This window comes from Orbicella faveolata, unplaced genomic scaffold (genome assembly GCF_042242905.1).
Source record: "Orbicella faveolata isolate gen_17 unplaced genomic scaffold, um_ofav_v1 contig_46, whole genome shotgun sequence".
Lineage (NCBI taxonomy): Eukaryota > Metazoa > Cnidaria > Anthozoa > Scleractinia > Merulinidae > Orbicella > Orbicella faveolata.
In genome coordinates, this window is record NW_028301576.1 from 11,147,787 (window position 1) to 11,172,908 (window position 25,122).

At 37.4% G+C, this 25,122-nt stretch overlaps 1 long non-coding RNA gene and 1 pseudogene across 1 annotated transcript; both read left to right on the forward strand.

The window, feature by feature from the left end:
* Positions 1 to 6,802: 6,802 nt before the first annotated feature.
* LOC149098361 (uncharacterized) lies at positions 6,803 to 7,714 on the forward strand (annotated as a pseudogene).
* Positions 7,715 to 14,929: 7,215 nt separating this feature from the next.
* On the forward strand, positions 14,930 to 24,429 carry LOC149098362 (uncharacterized). The gene is made up of 3 exons (XR_016203668.1): positions 14,930 to 15,216; positions 17,749 to 17,829; positions 22,716 to 24,429. It is a non-coding gene; the product is annotated as an uncharacterized LOC149098362 (long non-coding RNA).
* The last annotated feature ends 693 nt before the right edge of the window (positions 24,430 to 25,122 follow it).

A 25,122-nucleotide genomic window follows, 5' to 3' on the forward strand; every position in this document is an offset into this window, starting at 1 on the left:
TTAACTGCCGGTTACGAAAGGTTTTACCACATAATTGCATGCAGTTCTTGTACTCTTACATAACGGAAACGGCAGAAAGCCAGTGTCGTTTGGGTGGAACACTTTCAACATTTGATACTTTCATAAAAGATATGTGGTTTCAATCTGTCGTCAATTAAAAAGGTACTTTTTATGTTATAGTTATAGTTCACTTTCAACATTTGATACTTTCATAAAAGATATGTGGTTTTCAATCTGTCGTCAATTAAAAAGGTACTTTTCATGTTATAGTTATAGTTCAGTTGTGTTCATGTTATAGTTCAGACATGCTTTTTAGAACTAGTGTTGCAATTTCTTGCACTGTATCTGATCACGCTTCTAAGCTTTCAGAACTGCACATAAAACACAGGTTATCGCGTGATCCGTACGCTGTTTAAGACTCCCGCAATGACTATCTTATTTGTTATGGCGCTGCCAAAGTCGTATTGGCATTATATCAAATTATTCTTAAGACAGTTGTTCTTGTAATGGTTGACTTGAATGTAGGTTGTAACTGAAAAAGTGAAGTATGTGTAGCTAACGATAACAAGAGAGGCTGCATCGTTTGTGCTCCGGCGCTAGTTGGAACGAAGCAGATCGAAAGATTGGTCGGCTGCTTTGCTCCATGGACATTAATTGTGTGTTTTGGCAAATTATGGAAAGATACCGTCTAAACTTTTGGCCTGAACCAGTTTAAAGATGCTTAGAATGAGAATTACCTAGGTTCTCAGTTGGATTGCGTGAAATACATTTCTACACCTGACATTATTTTGACATTCAGTTTCTATTCCAGTCAGAAACAATAATATAGTTAATTTTCCATTCCATATTTCCCTAAATGCGAGCGAGAATATTTCAAATAAGATAAAGGAAAACAGAAACAGAAATAAGTCAGTATTCCAAAACCGTTTACAAAATATAGTAAACTAAACGGATCCTGTTGGTTTACACTGCAAATTCTACATGTTATATCAATTTTTTTGAACCAGTTTATTGGGTGTATTTGAAGGAGCAACTTGACGACATAAAAGAAACACGATGACGATGCCGTACCTAGTTCTCTCCCTTTTCATCTCGCACCGTTTAGTTTCCTGATGAATCCATAAGTGATCGGAAAAGAACGTTTTGAGAAAGGAGAAGGACCTCCTTTCTCAAAAAATGACATAAATTCTGTCAGAATCGACTACTCTTAAGATACACCACCATCCCAACCAAAACAAGAGCACGAGGGAAGAAAACCTCATAAGGATGTTTTCTCACCGGAAAGCTCTGAAGCAAAATGCAAGCTGAACAGTGTAAAAATGATTGCCAGAATATTTCAGGCATACTGACTTGAGGGAATGGGAAACTGAAGCTGGGAAGTACATGTAGACCACAAAAGATGGATTCGCGACCAGGAAGAAACGAGTCGTTCTCAATCTGTTTTAAATCTTACCTTATGAACCTACGAAGATGTTCTTTTCAAGTGGCGTGATACCGCACGGCCCTTTGTTTCACTCTAACCGGGACAGAACCTGGTGTCAACTGAAGAATTTCACTTTCTGCCTAGGTTCCCACTCTTATTTCAGGATTTGCGGTTGCTCGAAAGCTGTTCGAATTCAGTGCCACTTAGCTCAGCGGTAAATATTCACAACAGCAACAAAATAACCCCCTGAGGTCTACGTATAAAGGAACACAAGGAACTCCGTCATATATATCTCGTGGTTTACCGGCTGTAATTCTTTTCCAAGTCAGCATGATGAGTTGCCAAGGCAGACAAAGGCGAAACCATATATCGACTTCGTAAGGGCAAACGTTCGGACACGTCGAGAACTCAGTTAATTGATGATCGAGATAACTTTGCTGTACTATTCATCTGTTTGTGATATATTGTCACACTTTACGACTGCTGCTATTTGGTCTTATTTGAAAGTTATAAGACACGACTCAGAAAAATTTGTTAGTGTATTGCAGAATCCGGGCGAACATTGTAGAAGAACATCACTCAACAGTGCAACATAAGAAGAAGGAAGACAAATTTAGGACCTAACAAAAATTGCTTTTTTTTTTTAAACGTCTTATCAACGAAGTTGTCAAAGGTTAATTGTCCTAAGAAATTATTCTTTTTACATATTTCACGACATAGGTGATATTTACTGCATAGGCGTTCATTTACATGCACATGTCGATGCCTTTTCGGGTTTAAAGCATTGTACACATTGTGATGGCCGAAAGGTCATCTTATGTCTCAGATGCCATTTCATTTGTTCTTCGAGTTTTCTATATTATGACATTCAACACATATATCCAACGAATGTCGAGGAGAAAAATAACGATGTCGCCGGGCGACGTGTTTTTATAGACCTGGATACTTTATGGTAGGATGTAGGCCACAACTGTCGAACCACACTGTCAAGCCAAAATTTGATTACTTCTTTATAGCCTGTCATATCAGGTGTTACTCACAAATGCAGCCAAACAGGCCCTCCAAGCACTGAGATAAAAACCAAACGAATATATGCAGAAAGAAAAAAACTTTTTATTGTCTAAAGAGGCAACAAAACGCACGTGGCTCGTCATAAAGAATCTACGCCTTCTTTAGCTTTCTTCAACATATTGCTTGTAAAGAATTCCCAAGACCAATAAGAATATCAATGGCGACATGTTCTCCAAAGCTCTCATTAGTTATGACAGACGCAGGGTAAAATTGTGAGTCATAAAATGAGGCGATCTTGGTCGCTGAGTAGAAAAACAAAGATGGACTCGCCCTCTGAAACCAATTACTGGTTTTGACGTCTTGAACATTCGAAAGTCTTGTCCATTAGACCCAAGAGGACATCTTTTATTTCACCAGCTAATGCGCAGTTATTTATTTCACTCTGACAAGGACAGAATTAGGTCTCAACTGCTTCCTTGGTTGTCAGTCTCATCTCAAGATTTGTGGTCGCTCACAAGGTGTAGGAGGCATTCTCTAATTTAATCTAATTTCAGGGTGAGGTATTTACAACTGCAAAGAAAGTATTACTGAGAACTCTGCGGAGAAAAATCACAAAGATTTTCCCATTGTTCAGTTGTTTACAGGCTGGACAACGCTTTCAGCCAAGAGTCTAATAAGTATGTTTCGATATAAATGGCCCAGGCAGGCAATGGCAAAACAAGTACTGTGTACGTGCAAATCTCAGCTATGTCTTGAACCCAGTTGACTGATAATTGATAATGTTTCAGCGGTTAGTTTGACAAAAATAGCAAATAGCACACAGTCGTTTGTTTGGTATTAGTTTCCGTAAAATAAAACACAGCATTAAATAGCATTTACCTCCTCCAAATATCGTCAAAGATAACGAAAGTGCCTATTTGAAATGAAATACTCAGGTTGATGCATATATTAAATAAATTATAGTGAGTGGTGTGCTTTGGCAGATGTAAATGCTACCTAATGATGTTTCGAAAGGAGAAGTAGAAGAAGAAGGACTTGACAACAACCCGTCTGGTTGACACGTTACATCAACAAACTTCTCACTCTTAAGTTAGAAATATTTACGACGCTATTCCTTTCAGGTATTCGAGACCAGGGCGATGTTTAAGTTCATGGACATTCATTTTCATGAACTTGTCGATGCATTTGTCGGTTTTGGAGCTGAAAGCACTGCTAAATTTGTGATGGCCAGAAGGTCAACATATGTCTCAAATGTCATCCAATTATTAGTTGATTTTTCTGTATTATACTACCAAAATAATATCCAACGAGTTACAAAGACAAAAATAACGCCTAATGTCGATGGTAAAAACGTAAAGACTTGGACATTTTATGGCATGCAAGTGCGAATAAAACTGTGAGTGGACCACACTATATTAATGTAAAGTTTCATTTGGGCCAGTCGTGTCTTTGAACATACATTATAGTCTATAGAGAATTTCGATGTCGTTCTTGATTGCAAATAAACTAACTTATCATACTACTGAAACCACAGAAATGCATGAAGAAAGAAACACCAGGAATGTGCCGAGAGGGTTGTCAAATAGACTAAAAATTGAGTTGGTCACTCATACTGAACATGTACATGAATTCCTTCCAAATAGTACATGCAAAATGGTCCTATCAATGATCAGTTCTTAGCGAAACGAGCTTTTCCTTCTTTCCTGCTGCTGTCCAGTTTGCTACATCGACTCAGATGTAAGTGCTTTGCTATACAAAATTTGATTCCAATGTTTATGTTGACTCCGCTTCATGTAGAACACGGCTGCTTTTAGAACGTGTACATGTATATCAGGTTCAATTTGAAAATGAATTTCCGTGAGTTGTTTGTTTTACTCTTGCTCCTCCAACACGAGCAGCTAATTTTGCGAGAAGTTTGATGGTGATGCCAAAAAAGCAAAAAAAAAAAAAAAAAAAAAAAATAATAATAATAAAATAATAATAATAATAAAAGGGATGACAGACGTGACGAAGTATTGAAGATTTCGAAGCAGATGCATACTCAATGAAGGACTAAAATCTAAGCTAACTATTGCTCAAGGTAAAAACAGGAATATATCTAACAGTTTCGCATACTCATCTGCAAATGCAATGTACGTAAGATGCAACAGAAACACATAATAGTAAGAAGCTTAATCAGCTTTTGAACCTTCGCCAAATCTCTTCTAAAGAAGTAGCTTTGACCAAACTCTTAATATGATTAAATTTGACTTAATTGAAATATTTATCCATTCAAGAAAGAAATTTAGTTTTGTGCTTTAATTGATTCCTCCTGAGCTTCAGTCTGCGTGAGTCGGTGAAAAAGTTCTTTCCAACCCCTAGCTTTTTTGTAGGACTTAAAAATACGTCTTTCCACTTTATTAAATAATCTTACCATTTCATAAAAGGTTGCTTGACATTGTTTACAACGCCGCTTGCCTTACAGTAGGTCGTCGTATTCAGGCAATTCATGATGAGTTCAAGACTGCAATATTCATGGCTGTGAAATGAATAAGTAAACATCAACAACAGAAAACCTCAATAACCATACTGGTTAAGCTTATTGTGAGTAGTTTTAGCTGTTTCGACCGCTGATACGAAATGCCTGGCACCGAGGGCCATTGCCCTGGCTTTGATTTGTTGAAAACCTTTCTCACTTGCTTAATTGAAAATCCGAAATTCGTGATCCACCCTTGAGTACTCATTCAAACAGATATGAAAAACGGGACTTAAAAATGCGTTGGTAGATGTAAAGATTTGTTCAACAAAATATCCATTGAGAAAATTTCCACTCTCGTCACAGCTAAATGGAATGGCTAATGTTACATCATTGAAAACATATGACTGTATGACTGGAACGCTAAAAACCGTTTTCGATGATAACGAGCTATGCCCACGGTCACCCATGTCTGCTTCGACAAATTTGAAATATAACGATGATAACAAACAAATACCAATCTATTCCACCACAGAGGACTACCCAGACTTAACTTATCGTCCCTGGCTGTGTGAGAAGAAGAAAAGCTGTGTGGTTTAGTATTGGCAAGCCAAGATAAAAAGGAAAAAAAGTTGACAAAACAACTAATGAACCTTTTTGGCGGCTTGTACGCTGCTTGCTAAAACGGCGTTCTTTACTATGGGGTGGTCCGCGCTCCATGCATTTCTTGTTGCCAGATGTAGATCAGCTTTGAACTCGCGAGAACAATAGCGTCTTGTTTGGTTTATTTTGGCAGTGACGACTTAACTGAAAAGTACGCAGACCCGACGTTCCACTTAGAATCCATTTTCATTTCGGCGTGACCTGTATGTGATTCAATTTCAACGATTGATTTTTACAACAGTATTTCTCTAAGTGTCTTTGCACAGTTTCTGAGTTATTTGAAATCATTTTGGATTTCGCGGGACAAAATTAACTCTATCGTCAAAGATTGAGGACTCATTATGTTGTTTTGTTTAACTGCCGGTTACGACAGGTTCTGCCACATAACTGCATGTAGTTCTTGTACTCTTACATAACGGAAACGGCAGAAAGCCAATGTTGTTTGGGTGGAACACTTTCAACATTTGATACTTCCATAAAGATATGTGGTTTTCAATTAAAAAAGATATTTCGTCTTCAATTAAAAAAGGTATTTTTCATGTTATAGTTATGGCTCAGACGTGTTCATGTTATAGCTCAGACATGTTTTTTAGAACTAGTGTTGCAATTTCTTGCACTGTATCTGATAACGCTTCTATGCTACCAGAACTGCATATAAAACACAGATTATCGCGTGATCCGTACGTTGTTTATGACTCCCGCAATGACTATCTTATATGTTATGGCGTTGCCAAAGTCGTATTGGCATTATATCAAATTATTCCTAAGACAGTTGTTCCTGTAATGGTTGACTTGAATGTAGGTTGTAACAGAAAAAGTAAAGTATGTGTAGCTAACGATAACAAGAGCGGCTGCATCGTTTGTGCTCGCTAGTTGGAGCGAAGCAGATCGAAAGATTGGTTGGCTGCATTGCTCCATGGCGATTAATTGTGCGTTTTGGCAAATTATGGAAAGATACCATCTAAACTTTTGGTCTGAACCAGTTTAAAAATGCTTAGAATGAGAATTACCTAGGTGCTTGGTTGGATTGCGTGAAATACATTTCTACACCCGACATTGTTTTGACATTCAGACTCTATTCCAATCGGAAATAATAATGCAGTTTATTTTTCATTCCAAAGTTCCCTAAATGCGAGCGAGAATATTTCAGATAAGATAAAGAAAAACAGAAACAGAAATAGGTCGGTATTCCAAAACCGTTTACGAAATATTGTAAACTAAACGGATCCTATCGGTTTACGTTGCAAAAGCTACATGTTATATCAGTCGGTTTATTGGGGGTATTCGAGGGATCAACTTGACGACGTAAAAGAAACGTGCAATCAGCACCATGACGATGCTGTATTTTGTTCTCTCGCTTTTCGCCACGCACCTTTTCTAGATGAATCCATCGGTGATCGGAAAAGGACATTTTGAGAAAAGAGAGGAACCTCCTTTCTCAAAAGTGGCGAAAATTGTATCAGAAACGACTACTCTTAAGACACCACCATCCCAACCGCAACAAGATCACGAGGGAAGAAAACCTTATGAGGATGTTTCCTCACCGGGAAGCTCTGAAGCAAAATGTAAGCTGAATAGTGTTCTTAAGTTACAGCGATCAGGAATAGAATTGACTTCAATGATTCCAAGTAATTTTAGAAACGAGTACATGTCTTAGAGTGCGTATTTAACGTAATTTCGGAAAAAAATAGTTTCCCACTTTGCTCCGTTACCACGTGTAGAAATTAACAACGATAACCAAAAAAATATTTATTTCATCTAGCTCCCAACGCCAAAGCTGAAGTCCAGAGTAGGGGATCCTCGAGTAGTAGAAGAAACGGCGACATTTCTTTAGAAATTAAAGGTGATGCCAACCGAAAGGTGAACATGGTGATCCACGCAGTATAACTTGGCTCCTCTCCCAAATTCACCAAAGGCGAGAGCCTCAACGCCTACTAGTACAAAGGGAAATGTTCCTTAACACAGGGGAAGAAGCTAACCACACGCTAACAAAAGTCTTGGTGAAGAAAGGGAACAGCATCAAAATCGATGGCGAGGCATGCTGCGTTCCCACCAAACTGCGACCGATGTCTTTCATTCACTACGTTAAAGACCGTGAACCATTCGTGGCGCGCTCTTTTCAGGACACGAAATGCGGATGTTCTAAAATATATTGCGTCTGATCCATTTTTGGCATTATTGAAAACTAGAACACTTTTAGTGTATTTTGAATATCAATTCAAATGATGACTTGAAATGAAAAGTAAGAATTTCAATGAGTGATCTCAATAAAGGGTTTGCCAAATATTGCTAACATGAGGAACCCTTAGTAGTATCTTAGATACTGAAGAAATCGGTTTTAATTCTTGCGCATTTAAATTCATCAGGTGGGTTTTCTACAAGCCTGCTTCACAACATCACCTTTCTGGTCAGTTAAGAAATGTGGAAGGCAGAGTAATGTAAAGGCGAATTAATCAACATGACACGAGCGTGGAACTCAGTTAAATGACTAAGATATGAACTCAGTTAAATGACCTTGCTCTCCATGAGTTCTCGTAGCTCAGTGAATGGAGCGCCCGCCTGGTGTTCGGGAGGTCGTGGGTTCGATTCCTGTCGGGGACTCAGAGTTTTTCTTTGTTCAACGCTCGTGTCATGTTGATTAATTCGCCTTCACATTTTCATTACCGAGCTTAAAATTCACCATCTTTATTAACTTATCAGAGTAATGTAGTTGAAAGAGTAAGTGGTCATAACTCGGTATCGTTTTCGTATCAATGCTTTATTTTCATCGTTATATTTTTTCACCCAACTTTGAATTACCGAAGAAGTTACTTATCTAAAATGAAACGATTGACAGTGAGCGTCCCCACTTTGTTTCACTGATTCGACAGCGCCGGACAGAATCGAGATTCAATTGAAGCATTTCGCATACTTCTCTCAAGAATTGAGATCCCCGGCTGAGATCATGACAAAAGAATTGCAAGTCTAGGAAATGCAAGTATTCCAGGCAGTTGAATTCAAAAGGAGATAACGGAATCGTGATATGACATTTTGACAAATTAAACAGGCTTGTGCGTCGGTTAGGTTTCAAGATAATGTTGTGAACAACTTTCCCTAGATGTACTTTCGATCCTGTGAATTAGACTCGATCTTGCACTGGAAAGGTAGTTTGACTGTTGGTTCGGTAATCTTCCACGCAGCAAACTAGGGAAATGGGTACGGGCAGGAGCCATAATCGGGGACGGAGACCGTAAGTCTCGGGATTCGCGCGCACCTATGATATGGGACAATTTTTCTATTTTTAGAACAAATTGCGCCATCCTGACGTCATATGTCCGCGCGGATTCACGCACATGTCGGGGGTTCTCGCGTGGATGTTGTCACGTTGCGTGATCAAATGGTGAGAGTTGAGAGATTCTCTTGCGTATTTTTCACAGCGATGGTAGGGAATAAGGCAGGGAATACGAACCAGGGCGCTTATATGTAGCTTGATGCTCTGAGCTAACGGAAAAGGTGGGTTTTTCAGGGTTGAAAACAAGACTTCAATCTCGGGCTGGGAATGAATAATATATAAGATCTGCTCACGCCAGTTGTAAGCTTACGCGTATGTTTTTGCGTTTGTTCTGACTTAAGAATATAGCAAGAAAACTCTCTACTCTGGTATCGAGTTAATTTGTGAGTTTCTCAGACAATGGTTCATCATAACAAAAACCTGTTTTGATGGTTTCTTATTGTTTCTGCTTGTTTGGTGGGTTTGCAAAAGTTTTTGAAAGGAAAGTCTGACGCGTGCAATTAGCTCATTTGCATAGTGCAGCTCGTGCACTTTCAAGTGCGAGTCAGTGTTTTCAATTGTCAACAAATCTTGACAAAGATTTCTTTCGTTATCTTTTGTGCTGAGATGCTGTAACAAATTTCACGAACGCAAAAAAGGCTACTAACATCATGTGTGTTTCTTCAACATAAGCATGGTGAAGTTTTACACTGCGAAAATGAAAATAGACAAGGAGTTTTGATAACTCGATCAACAAAATCGAAATCGTTATTCCAAGTTGATTAAAGAAAGCGTCATCGTAACTTTGCTGTTTATTTCTGCTTTATTCACATATTTTCAGCTTAGCTTTTAATATGTTCTCAAACATTTATCAATCTTAAACATATTTAAAAACTATAGAGTTATTGTTTGAGTTCGATTACGCTTTCACACGAAAGTGCCGCGGAGGTACAATTTGTCATGTTTACTGACTGTACAAAACACGCAGCGGCGGGCGCTCTCGTTCATCGACAACAGAGAATTTACTGGATTTTTACACAAATAAAACTGAGCAGTATCTACGGACGTAAAGTTATTGGGCCTTGATGAAACATCAAGCGTTGCTTCCAATTCAAGCGAAACTCAAACTAGCAATTATTTTGTTTTACTTTTCGGTCACGATAGACTGACAAATTCCTCGCAATCGTGTGGCAAGAAGAGCTAGGAAACTATGAAGTCCTGAAGCTCTGCTATATCTAAATATATCTAGCTAGTTTTTAGCTGTGTAATGGAAAAGCTGTTAATCTTCAACATATGTGAAATTTAAAGTGGAGTAATGTGCAGCTCATGATCATGTAAAAGAAGCATCCGCCGGAACACAACTTGGTCAGCGATATATATAAGGTTACAGCGGAACATACCTAAATTCGACACTGTCTTACGTCACCCAAACTGGAGCAGCTTACGACGAAAATACTTCAGCAAAATTCCAACAGACGTAAACGCGTTGAGTTGTGGGCCAAAAACATGAAAAATTTCGGGAATTTCGGACACTATTTCCCCCGCGCGACATCCGCAAAAATCCTCGCAGCATGTACGGGCGTGTGCTGCACATGATGGCGCAATTTGTTCTAAAAATAGAATTATTGTCCCATATCATGGGGACAACCCCAATACTAGAAATGGCGCGCGCTTACGGTCTCCGTCCCCGATTATGGCCCCTGTTACGGGTACACGTTTTCGTTCCAAGTGCAATATTACTCAGAATGATTCTTGATCTCAGGTTGACGAGAACGAAAAAGTCGACAAAAATGACTAAAAGCTATTGAGTAGTATATTCATATTGTAGTGCTTTTGTTTCAGTATTCGCATAAGAGTTTTTATTTTACGTTTTGAACTTGACCAGTCGCTCTAACAAATAGAAACGTTTACCGCGGCGTTATGCTTACTCAGTGTCAAAATAGCGATAACACCAATATCGAAAAAACAGGAGCAAAACCAATCGTTAACAAACATGACTTTTGTGTCATGTCTGCTTGATAATAGAAAGCAAAAACTATGCTAGCTTCTCTAGATTCTGCGTAGGCATCGATTGATGGAGCTCTGGATCGTCTTCATAGATGCCTTGGCTGACCGTCACGTTTCTTCTCCATACAACAATACCGGCTTAACGTTTGAGTTAAAGAAACGTACCTTAGTGGATGTGCCGATTTATCTGGAGCTCCAGACCAAGAATGCTGTTCATACCTTGCCAATCCCAGGTTTCATATCTGCGTCAGTTCTCCTGTGTTCTTCCACTACGTCTATCTATTGAGAACGCAAAAGTCAGCTGAAAAGTTGAAGTTGATATAAATAGCACTAAAACAATTTTTCTAGGAGAGAATGGTAATTTAAGAAGCGTTACATGTATATTGCGATATTTCCATACCGCAGACGACAAAGTCCATTTTAAACTTGTCCACAGTGTTCCGTAGCGCGGTTTTGGTTTATATGTATTCAGGAGGACCTTTGATTCAGACCTTCTTGCAACCCGAGGGACGAGGAGGGGTGATAATGACTTAGCTTGTAAGCCATTATCACTGCACCCTCTTTATCATCATCGAGTCTTCTTGATGCTTATTCCTTACCATTTCGATCTCTTTAAAGGCTGGTGTGTTGTGGTCCCTAGAACAGAATTTTGACGTCTTGAAGAAACCCACGACTCACTACGCCATCTTTATTTTCGATGTTACCATCAAAAAACAAAACTTTCCCCTACCCCCTAGAATATGCAAAGGACCAAAACACAATAGGTACTAAATAAATCTCTGGGGAGTGGGAAAGACGCATTTTCTTGGTTTTTTTCAGAGGGTCACTTGCCTCACCTACCCTGCAAGGAAGTTCATATACGCCCCTCTACAATAAGTTAATGGTGAAGCCTGTCTAAATTACAAACGTGTATACAAACTGTATACATATGGGTTATTGACCAAGTGTGAGGTCTGAGATGGCTGGATATTGGCCAAGTTCTTTTTTTGCGTGTTTATGGACCGAGACGGAGTCGAGGTCCATAAACTCGTAAAAAAAAGAACGAGGCCAATATCCAGCCATCTTGGCCGAACAAGCTTGGTCAATAAAGGATTTATTATATTGCTTTCGGGGAAATTTTTCTCGCGGGACACGGCGGATAGTCCCAAGCGGGCAAGACAGCTCCATCTTGCCCGCTCGGGTAGCCAATCACAGCGCAGGATTTGATTCATCTTGCTCGCTCGCGGAGCTAGCTATATAATAAATGGGAATAATTTGTATCAATAATTTGTATCAAGAGATATCTCTCCACTGATCCCGCCAGCTGGAAGTTTTTTTCTGGGTTTTTGTCTTAAAAAAGTGGGGGGGAAATTCTTGTTTCATTGTAATTTTAACTACACTAAACTACCGATAACTCTTCCAGAATTTCATAAAGAATGCATTGTGACATGGACCCTTTTAAACGAGGACATCTCCTCCTCATCCTCTGAAATAGCAAATCAAGTCATATGGAACAAACAGTTCATTTGCATTGAATCTAAGACAATTTATAACAGTAGGCTGATTGATCTTGGAATCGTAAGAATTGGAAACCTCTACGTCACACGGGGAGAGTTCAAGTCGAACAAGGAACCATGATATTCAGCTCTCTCAGCAGTTGCCTATTTTCTACCTGTCAGTCTCTTTAATGCTTTTTCAGAAGAATGGCGCAAAATATTAAAAACAAATAAAAACTCTATCTCCTCAAAAACTCATGATCGAATCCAAACTGATTTCAAGTTACGTATTGAAGGGAAAAAAGTCAATTTCCAAAATCTTAAATCGAAGTCATTATATGACAGTTTTGTTTCTAAGATATCCAGTATACTAACAGCGCAAAAGAAATATATATAAGGAAGCTTTCAGCTCGCACTCATCCCAGTTAGACTGGGAAAAGATATATCTACTGCCCTTCAAAATAACACTGGATACTAAATTAAGAAAATTTCAATATAAAATATTAAACCGGATCTTGTACACAAACAAGATGCTGCTTAAGTTTAAAAAAGTAGATTCTCCCTTATGCGATTTTTGTGAAAAGGAGTTGGAGACCATGGAACATCTATTTTTCCATTGTACAAAAGTGTGCATGTTTTGGGATGATTTAAAGGTTGTACTTAATTCTTTAAATATAACTATTAAGTTTGATATCAAGGATGTTCTCTTTGGGATTTTAAATACAGATAATATAAGCATTCTAATCAACTACATTCTTCTTGAAAGTAAATATTTTATTTATCGCTGTAAGTTAGATAAGGGCACTTTGTGTATTAGACTGTTAGTCGATAAATTTAAAAAAACGTTTCAAACCTAACGTTTTATCGCGAAAAAAAACCCAGCAAAATCCATTTCCATGATAAAAAATGGAAACCTTTTCTCCCATTAAATCAACCGTAGCTGTTATCCAAACTTCGTTTTCTAAGATTCACTTAATTACTCTTTATTTTAAGTTCGAGTTGAATAAGTTATGTAATCCTTGTAGTGTAGTGCAGTGTAGTTTTTTTTCTTTGTAGTTTGTAATTAAGGTAATTGTTGTAAATTTTCTAATTATGTTTGTACGTATCGATCTGTGTGTTCTTGTACTATACCTGTAAAAGAAAATAAATAAATAGAATAAAAAAAGAAATACTGGGACTCAGTCAGCCTCATTGCACAACGATTTTGTAATCGAAATTTCACTGCATGTACCTAAGTACACGTACCTAAGTTCGATAGATACTTAATTACTGGCTGCTAGTAAAAGTACAATCACACTACTATATTAGGAGTGTATTAGACTCTTAGTATTCACTGTAAGCAATAGCCAGCAGTCGCAAGGACTATCGGCATTTTAGCAGTTTTACCGATTCGTTGTGAAAAGTTAACAACAAAAGTTTTATTATAAAACAATGAAAGGTTAAACAGATGTCTGTTAGGGTCTTTTAGTATGTCGTCATATTGTATCCGGCTGACGAAAATATTGACATCTGAAGGCTACGTCTTCGATCAGGAACTAGCATTTCGTTTACTTGGAGTATCTTTCCAATATTCTAACCTCAATAGCCATCCGTCCTATGGACTTCACACTAAAAAGTAAAATTGACTTGACGTCATAAAAATAATTGTCTAGATTGTTAAAATCTTTCACAGCACGGTAAGTTAGTTTCTGTGTATCACACTGGCATGGCTTTTGGGGCAGACAAATGGATTTTCGCAGACTGGCGAGTGTTATAGCTGTACATTGTTCTGATGTTTCATGTTTAAAAGGTGGCTCTTAACCCGACGTACATAATTTTTGCAAACTTGCAAACTGCTGATTAAAAATTGATAATATAAAAAAAATTCACCGTGTCGTTTTTGAATTATAACCCCCTAAGGCTGTAATTAAGGGTGTCTTTAGCAGGTCATACTGTTGCTATGGTAACCTATTGTGTCATGAAAATGATCACAACGTGTTCACCAATGATTGGACAGTTTTTTGATACCATTATTGTAGCATCAAGTGATAAAATCTAAGTGCTGGAAACTGTTTTGAGCTACCTTAAATTGAAGATAAATAATTAATTAATGTTTGAGAAACATTATAAAAATGACAGAGGCCAAAGCTGAAGTTGTTAAAAAAGGTTCTTTGCATCGTTCTGCCAAAAAACCCCACCCATTTCAAATGTATTTCCCACTTTTGAGGGTGTTCTTTAAGCTTTGTAATACGCGTTTGCGCTTTTATTGTTATGACTCAGAGGATCGAGTTAGGCGAAGGTTTCAGTGGAGGACTATTTGCATCGAAGAGTTCAATCAGTTTTACTCATTTTATTGCGTTTTTCGTGGGGCGGTGAAGAAGCTTTGATGATGACTTTGATGGCTTACTCGTTAAATGGACGCTTATCTTAGAAAATCGGTGTCTGTGTAAAGAGGATTCCACAGAGATTTGGCGTGCGTGCAAACATCTGACGATATCTATAGTTTCAGATTCTCGCCTTTCTTAATTACATAAACATTTTGACCTCAGATTTATTTATTTTGCACAACATTATTGCATAACATAGATCAGGAGAATCCCGACCTGTTTGGAAAACAGCCAAACTCGCCACACTCAAGCTTGTCACCCGGGAGGCTTTAACCCAGGGGTACTCTGCAGACATTTTGGGGAGAGCGTGTGTAGCGTTGCACTTTCGTCCTGCGTGGCAGACATGTCTAACACCTTTTGACCAATTGTATGTGTTGTTGTTTCTTCCAATGAAAATGCGTTGTGATCATGTCCTCTGAGATTATTTTACTAGGGGACGGGACAGTGTTTGCCATTTGAAAGCTCGAAACCTATCGATTGTGACTTTTATCGTGAGGGTGTTTTGCCGGATCTTTCTGCATGTTCCGAAACACATTTACAGCTGCCTTTGAAGCCTAATATTGTTGGTAAGAAGCTTTGTGAAGTGTAGTGTATTGTATTATGTTGTTTGTAGAAATGGAGTGAGCAATTTATATGGCTCAAGTCTACGAAGCCATTTCGATATGTTCATCAGCAATCTAAGTTTTGTTGATCGTGTTGCTTTCAAGCGGCACGAACTAAGCTGGCACTAGTTTGTATAGTCCACACTGTTGTGTTCTGAATTTTGCAATTAAGATCTGCCTCCGTCACGGGCATAAAGAAACGCTGTCGTGCAGACAGAGCAAATTTTCAGTCAGCTTATTACCACATTGTATCGCCAAATGCCACCAAATATACAGCTTAGTTGGATAAAAATGCTATAGAGCAAAGCAAAAACAGTAGTTTCGAAATAATGTGCAGGATTGCAAGGATTGAAATTGGTTACAGTTCAAGAAATTTGAGTTTAGTTCAGGATGTCAAGAAATCGAGTTTACCATTCTTGTGACAGTTTGAACTTTCGAGCCTTTATTTTGTCTGGTATTTCTTTGCTTCTATCAGTATTGGGAATGATTTCTACCGATGTTAAAGTAAGCTTAAAGTAATCTCCTGGGCACAATCATGAAAACAAATGCACAATACATTTCCCGGAATGTTTCCTACCAAGCACAGTCTCTAAAAATAAATTAAAATAGGTCACCATGCTTGCAAAAGAGATATGATGTACCAGTCTTACCCTATTTTGCCAGGTCTTTTAAATAGTACTATTCATTTATTTTATCACTCCGCATTACATTTTGCGGTGGCTGGAAGGTACAGTTTTTTGATGAACTTTGATAGGCACACATGAATTTTTGAGCATAAGGAACGACATAATAAACAACTTATGCAAAAGAATCAAAATAATCCAAATAACATACAATCCATGAGTAATGATTTTGTTTTTGATGCTATTGAATAAGTGTAAAATTCTGCGCTTGAAGCGTTCACAATATAATGCTAAGGAATCACCAGTTAAGGTCAGGGTTGTTTGTCCTTCTGTTCTTCTTTTCCTCTGTTGTTGACTTGCTACCTTTAAGCTGTTTGTTACGAAGCAGTGTTTTGTAGACATGCAGTGTGTATAGTCATCATGTGAGGCTGCTTCAAGAAGTGCTTGCCTAGGTTTCCTTTTCTATGCGGCTGGTCCAATTAGTACATATTATAGTTCACCACTGAATTTTCTCCGATTCTTATTGGTTTAAATTGATCACGTGATGCAATAGTGTTTATCCGTGGAGAGACACTATCAGCCCATAGTGCCTGTCTGAGGAAAATACCTGGATGGATAGTACTCGTCCGTGTAAATGTTTCTGTAAAGAAGCGGGCTTACAGAAAGTAAACAATTGAAATATATTAAGTGGGTTTTTGTCTGTTTTCTTTTTCAAATTTTACATTTGGCTTCAACGACCTTCCATGGCTTTCATCGAAAAAAGTTGAAAATAATTCAATATGAATTTTGAACTGGTGCGTGGAAGAAAATTTAGTGGTGAATGATAAAGACAATAGAGTGTTTATGTCTCGGAACTATCGGTTGATAGTTGTCCCTTGGAAATTTGATGTTCTTAAAACTAGCATATTTGCCCTCGAAGCTTTGCTTCTCGGGCAAATATTTGTTTTAAGAACATCAAATTTCCATGAGGGAACTATCAACCGATAGTTCCTTGACAGAAACTCTCTATTGTTTAAACAGGGATACATGCCAATACCTTGTCATGTCTTCATTAGGTGGCATTGCCATTATCTCTTTGTGTCAGCTCTTGTGTGAGGAACATTGCCATTCTTGTTATCTTCTGGAGAATTTATTCATGTTTTTGGATACTTGGTTTTTTTTTTGTTCTTTTAATGTAAAAACAATTAAAGAAGGAGAAAATGGTTTGTTTATCTACTTGTATTTTTATTCTCAAGGATGTCTTTTATCTCTTGGTAAATATATATGGGTTATTGACCAAGTGTGTCAGGTCAAGATGGCTGGATATTGGCCAAGTTCATTTTTTGCGAGTTTATGGACCGAGACGGAGTTGAGGTCCATAAACTCGCAAAAAAAGAACGAGGCCAATATCCAGCCATCTTGAATGAACAAGCTTGGTCAATAAAGGATTTATTATATGGCTTTTGGGGAAATTTTTCTTGTGGGACACGGCGGGTAGTCCTGAGCGGGCAAGATAGCTCCATCTTGCCCGCTCGGGTAGCCAATCACAGTGCAGGATTTGATTCATCTTGCCTGCTCGCGGAGTTAGCCATATAATAAGATGTAGTTCTCACCAGCTAAACTTTGCCACTAGAGATTCAGTCTGTTCTGTTTTGGTTTCATTGTCAGTTGAAATAGACTTTAAAAACCTAGGTCTTGATAAGATAGTCATACTCTTGCAGTTGTTTCTGATTGAATTTTGTTTTCTTTTAAATTTCCCTTTACTGAGGAACAGCTTTTAATTTACAAGACTGTACATGTATGTTATTTTAAAACAGTCAGTGTAACTTAAAATATGATTACATTTGTGTGATTTTGTGTTTAACAATAATGCTTTGAATTTCTGTTTTTGCAGTAATGGATGATCATCATGGGTTGGATGACAGAAAACATGCACAAACCGAAGAAAGTCGTAGTAGAGAAGGAACTAGGGATGGTGAGCATGAGCCCTTACCATGATATGTATCAGTTGCCATGCATTGATAACTTTTTTAGAGTTGTGTCTTGCCAAAATAATTCATTTTTTTGTTACCGGTATGTAATTGGGTCTTAACTGTAATGGCAGCACTTTCTCAAGAATTTTAGGGCTTATGTCCTCATATTAAAAATTATTATACTTCAATATCTGGTTAGCTTATGAGTTTTTTCTTGTACACTAAGTACTCCAGCAATACTAAGAAGAACATTGCAAACCAAATGTGTTAGAGGAAGCCAACTATTATGTATTAGAGAAAGCCAACTATTATGTGTTAGAGAAGGCCAACTATTTTTCAAAACACATCTTCTTCGCACCTGGATGAATTAGCCAGTTTCTAGTTTTTAATTCCTTTTCATCCCTGCTATGAAGGCTTAAAATTTAGCACAGGGAGTGTTTAGTAGATGGAGTTTCAAAAATCTTAAGGAAGAAGTGATTGTACAGTACCACTTTAATGCACAGCTAACCTTATTATTCTTGTGTATCCATTAAACTAGTCAACAACCCATTGTCCCCACTAGAACAAAATAATTTTGTTTTTAAAATTGATATAAAATAAAAGTCTCAACTTACTGGTAGTTTGGGAGGTTCTGTGGTATATTATAGGTTAAGGTGCAGATGTATGGCAGTGATACAAGCAATTTTTGCTGCATGTTACACAGAAGATATTTGCATATCATATGTAGTTACTCAAGCATTTGTCGCAGTGCACATATTTTTTCTATTCTTTGTTGTGACTCTTATTTAAAACCCCAAAAGCTGTGAACAAGACAACTTGTAGGAAGTTGAGCTTTCTGTGTTAGCAAATGACAACCTTAACTTAAATGACAAAACTGGTAAACCATACATGTACAATTGCCCCTACTGTATTCTACATGTATACTTACAGCCTGCAAAGCACTCACTTTCTTTCCTGCAATGGTTTGGGGCACAACAAACATAAGTGAATTAAGAGAGGTTGAGGAGTCGAGGAGGCAGAGTAAAGAAAACTTTTGGATGCTGCAAAGCTCTTAGAATGAGCTTGACAGCTATTAATGCAGTGTTTGACACTAACTTTCTTGCTAATTTGCCCTTTGGGCAACTAGTTCTGTTTTTGTTGGTTCCCCGTGTGTCTTTTTAGTTGCCTACCTGGTAGACTTTTGTTGCCCATTAGCACTCACGAGAAAATTTCAACTTGCAGAAATGCTCAACTTTTTTATAAACTTGCCTTCTTGTTTTGGGGTTGCAACAGTGATTGATTGGGTGATTAATCAGTCATAGAGTACAACCCTCACAAGATTTTAAATATCCACGAACTGTGCCCACACATTTTGATGAGACTCCACTTTTCTAACAAATAGACCCAGTGAAGCACTTTTACTGGTCAAATACAATGAACCAACTGTCATGAATGAAAACATAATTCATGCCCAGAAGCACATCATTATCATTAATATTATTGTTATTATTTTTGTTGTCATCGTTGTTGTTTTTATTGCTATTTTTATTTATTATTATTTTTATTATTAATAATTGTCTTTTTAACTATATATTAAGGAATGGCAAAAAGATGACTCAGCCTGTACCTGTAGTACCTATTTTGTATTTGTAATCATAGACTAATAAAACTGCTTCTCTTCCTCACCAGAGATCAGTCGGGGAGTAGCTTACAATCCTGACAACAGTGCCCCATTTCTTTTTGAGTCACAACAGTAAAACTTATAGCCAAAATATTGCCGTACCGTACAATTTGTGTGGAAAGACTTTGACCCAAAAGTTATTTCCAAATACTGTTGCAAAATGCATCTTTGAAAATTCAATGAGGTTATCAAGCATTTTATAGTATTTTAAGAACTAGGGATTAATGCTTTTTATGGTTTGCACGATCACTAATCGACTAGCCACTTTTATTTAGCAAGCTTTGGGGCAAGCTTCTCACAAAATTTGGGTTCATGGCTTGGTTTCGAAATGAGAGTCAATTGTAGAAACTTTCAGTGAATGTTAGAGTTGAGTTTACATGTCTTTGACTTTTAAGTTAATACTTCTGAACTTCTGCTCAAATGATTTCCCCAAAACTTGGGCATGGTTTGTATTAAGTCAAAATAAGCTGGTTCCAGAAATTGAGTAAAAGTATGCCAGCAAAATTTTTTTTACTGGTAGTGTTGTTGTCCAAAAAATGGGGTCCAGTCAAACACCAGTAAGAATAAAAATATTTTCCCTAGTAAATGGAATTAAGTAACATTATCACCGAGTGAAAGACAAAATATTTCCCAAAATTTCTTAGCCAACACTTCAAAGCCCCAAAATTTATGTTGCAAACTTTGACATGGGGTAGTGTGCCCACAATAACTGCAGAACCACCTTAAGTAATGATGAAATGGAATCAATAGAATAACCATGATAAGAATGGTGTTATCCTTTTGATACAATATTAATAACAAACAGTGGGGCTTGACTTTTCAAAATTACGGAAAAACTCAAATTGCATCTAGGGCCACCAGATCACAGTTTTCAAGCAACATACATTTAAATAGAAAGGAATTGTGAGCCAAATTAACTTTAACTAAAAATAACAGACACTTTTTAAAAATAAAGTGGTTTGCTATTAAACAGTTAAAAGACAGTTCCTTTATATTGCTATATGTACAAACATAAAAAATGAAAAGGGTTTGTCAAACACAACTTGATACACCACCACCACCCACATAAATTATGATACTCTCCCATGTAGATGTGGAAGGAAAACACCTTGTTTTCACTCTAAGAGGAACTGGAGTTTGCAAGCCCTGACAGCAAGCCCTGACAGTTGTTCAGATTGGTTTCTTTGGAGTTAATGACAATAAATTGATTAACACCAAATTAATTAAGAGAGCACTCGACAACCAAATTGATGACATTTTGTTGGGTTCTTCATTAGGCCGTTGTTGTTGTTGTTTTTTATCATGACAGAACTCAAAAATGATATTGTTCGTAAAATGCTTGACAGTGGCCTTACAATGAGTAGTTTTATGGACGTTATTTTGAAGATATGCTGTTGATGGACAAACCAAATAAATCTGACATGTTTTACAGTCAACAAATTTGAAGATGGCTTGATCCATTTCCTGGACATTTCTCTCAAAAGAACATCCATTGACATTTATAGGAATCACACAAACACTGGACAGAATGTCTTGTTTTCTAGTCAAGTACGTTGACTTGCCAAAATTACTTGGGTTAGGCCTTGTTGCACCAGGCTTCTCGTATATGTGAAATAGACTCTCTTATTCAGAAACAAAGAACAATGATTAAAACGTTCTGTTAGGGAATGGCTTTCCTAAATCTGTGGCTTCTAATCTTGTGAGGTGTTTCAGACACAGTAGCTCGGAACCTAGAACATCTTATCCCAATAACAACAAGACTATGAGTTTTAAGGATTTTAAATTCTAATGTGGGGTTTAGGACTGGCACTAGTTTTGCTAGGCTAATGATGTAATTTTGAAAGCAGATGGGAGCTCCTCTGGGGGCCTGTCCAGGAATCCCCATCAATGTCCCAGACCAAAAATGGCATGTGCTTTTAACTATTACTTCATCTCATGCAGGAAGGAAGTGATGTCTGAACAGTTTTCATTGAAGTGCCTTGAAACCAGAACCAGAGTATTAACAATATTACAAACAACACAACAAAGAAAGTACAGGATGCAAAACAGAGCAGTGATGCAAACCCAAATGCAAGTTAATTTTGAAACCAAATTGAAAATTGCTATGTAGAGTGAGACGGGTAACTGCAATCACAACTGGTGGTTTGCTATTTGCGTGAAAAATTAGCAGACATTAAGTTGAAGGAAGTGAGTTTATAGAGAAGTCCATTTGCATCATATTAATCAAAAACTGGTTTTCTTAGTTAGGTGTAGAAATACAGTATGTTAATAAGTAGTTTCTTAGAAATCGATTTTGAAATAAAAACTAGCGCTAAAAAGTCACGACGTTTCGACCTCTACGAGGTCATTTTCAAGTGAGTAAATTTTCTACAATAGCATATAGCCATAAATATGTTAAAAACAACTTATAATAGATAAAAATGTGGCGAACGCTAAAATGTGATAAAATATGTGAAAAAGTGTTAAAAATATACAATGGAAAAATAAAATAATCTTAGCAAGAATTGCTCTAAACAAATAATTGGGCGCGAATTGAATCGCACTGTTTGTTTAGCATTGGTTTCAGTTCTTTGATAAAAAAAAAAAACATTTCAAAAATAAGGTAGCCAAATTTGTTCTGACACTTTCTTAAGATTCGAAAACTCTGTGCGATGTCTTCTGGCTCCATATCGTGCTGTTCTCTGAGGTGGTTTCCGATTGCCGATCCTTTGTGTTCTTCAATTCGTTGGTGTAGGTGTCGGCACGTGTAACCGACATAGCCTGCATCACACAGGCCACACTGAAATGAATACACCACGCATTGTTGACTCACAAGAGGCTGCTTGTCTTCCCTGACCTTAATTTCATCCTTGATCTTTCTACTTGTGTAAACTGGGTTAATATCTGCGTTGATCTTCCGACTGAGGTCAGCCAGCTGTTTACGTACTACGTTTGCAGATTTCTGATCCTTGTAGGGCAACACGATTCTGACTGGGGCTTCTCTTTTATCAGCCACTCGAGTATGTGAATCCTCGGACACTTTTGATTCAATAAATCTGCGAATGATTGACTGCACAAGGTCGTCAGGATAGCACAGTCGGGAAAAGATCTCTTTAAGGCGTTCACATTCCTCGTGAAAAAACTTCCACTTTCAAAATACAGTATGAATATTTATAATTTGAATTATAATAATATTACTGTTGTACTTTAGATTGTAATTCCAATGCTCTTTTTAAAAACTGATTTCAGTTTCATTAGGTAGTTTGGTGCTTTGGGCCCAAAACAGCAGCCTGAAAACGGTCCTTGTAAGTTGGCAAGCCCTTGAATAGCCAGGAAGTTTCAAGAAATGGGCCCTGAAGAGGCAAAGGGCCGACTTCAGACACAACTTAAAGCGAGTTTCAATTAGTCCAGCAAATTTATTTCACTTTCCGTAGGAGGAAGGTAAATTCCTAAAGATAAACATGAAGCGAATTACTACAAATAACTAACTGAAGACGGCACAAAACTAAGAGGAAAACACAAACAGACGATAAACTAAATGGCTTACCAAAATGCTGGCAACGGGGTTCAGGGAACCAAGAAGATACAAGTGTACCGGACGATAAACTAGCACTAAACGAACATGAAAGGATAACACAAATATATACGCAACGAAATTTACATACGACGCGAGAAAAAAAGCATGCAGAATGTGAAAAAATACATTAACATACGGAACAAAAAAGGACACAAAGAAAACACGAAATAGCCGTAACAGGCCCCTTCACAGAAAGTTTCAGTTTTCCACAATATTGTTGTGTCTATTGATGAAGTAAATCCATCTCCATATTTTTAATAGCCTGGCCAAACCATACCTGGAGGCATTAGATGATATGATCGATGAGGAGGAGGGGGAGTTAGAAGAAGACAAAGAAGAAGAAGAAGGACGAGGATCAAGAAGAACAAGCGGAAGGGCAAGAAGAACAAGACAATGATGATGAACACCTCTACAGAAAGTTAATAGAGGATGAGTTTAGTGACAGTGATAAAATCAGTATTTATTTCGTAGATTTTTTAAATTTTTATCAGGATTTCTTTAATAGATGTATTAATAAGTAATAATTAAGTAAATAGAGGATGAGTCTGAAATTGTTTTGATTGTTCTACATTTACAACAGCTTATTCAAATTAGCCCAAGCTCAAAGGCTGAAGAAAATATGTCATTACTTTTTTTTTACTAAATGAACCACAAATCACTGTGTTGCCTCTGACTAGTTTGTTGGATCTAGATTTAAGGGACAAAAGAGTGACAGAACTTTTCATCTTTGTACTAAGAACCCAGCCACAGTCGTGCCTGACTAACTGTGTCCACCTTCCTTGGTTTAAATAAGCTAATCAAAATGCATGAATGGTGAAAATATCAAGCATCATGTAACCTGTTGATCAGTCGACAACTCCACCTCTCACATTTCTTTTCATAATTTGGATTTGCCAGATTTGAATGGAAGCCATAGGAAAGTTGTTGAAAACATGTCAAAAAGTGATGAAAAAAAATTAGTTTGGTGGTCTGTGTCAGAAGTGCACCACTGTAAATGCAATGATAAGTATTATATTAGTATGTCCAAAAGGCATTTATCTGTCAAAAATAGAATTTCTCAAACTAATTCTAACTTTGGTTATTTTGTCTTTGTAACGATACAGATCTCAAGATTATAGTGGTTTTACAACACAGGCTAAAAACATGCCCTAAAATATAATTTTCGAAAATGTTTGGATAAAGCAACGGTTTGTATCATACGTGAGCATTGCAGATAATTCAAGCCAATTAATTCAAGGTCACAAGTCAGATTGTTTTGGTTCGCCCGTGTGTAGAAAGATCTATAAGATTCCAGTTGATAGTGATAATGGTAATTATACCTGCTCATGAAAACACCAGTTGTATAAATTCCAGTCTAGCCATAAATAAATAAAAAAAGATTTGTAATCTTCTTTGTCATAACTGAATTATGTTATTGAACTAGTATGAGGTCCGTGTTGGTAAAACATTGGTCGAGTTCTTCGCCTTGCAATGTTACGGCGAGATCTATAGACTTGTTAAAAAAAGAAATACCCATATCAGTATCCGACGTAAGTTTCATTCCATGTTCAATGCTAAATTCCTGAGGGGTGTGCCTACAAACGAGGACTAACAATAGAGCTATAAATCAATGAACATAATAAATCCCTCTAAGATTCTCTAACCGAAACAAGTGATAGGTTGAGGTATCACTGAATTCCTAATTTTCAACCTTCTGCTTTCATTTCATCGTCTCTCCCGGTTAATAACACGCACCCGTTGTAGCTAGTTCCAGCCGATCCCAGGAATGCAAATCTCATTAACAGTCAGTGCTCTCTCCGATAACCATAAGGAGTACTTTTAAGGGTATCAAGTCTTATATCGGAGGTTCGGTGATATTTCTTTCTAAAAACAAAAACTGAAATAGTGTTCAACATAACCTTGCTCAGCACGTTTGCGAAAATCTATTGGTTCCTTTCAGAGGTTTCTTTAAGAGCACTCGGCTAACCTCCAGGTACGATTTCCGTACAGCGCCATACATTAATTATGTATGCAACTATCTCAAACTATCACATTGTACTCAAACAGCAATCGTGAAAAGAACGAGTCAGTCAAAAAATT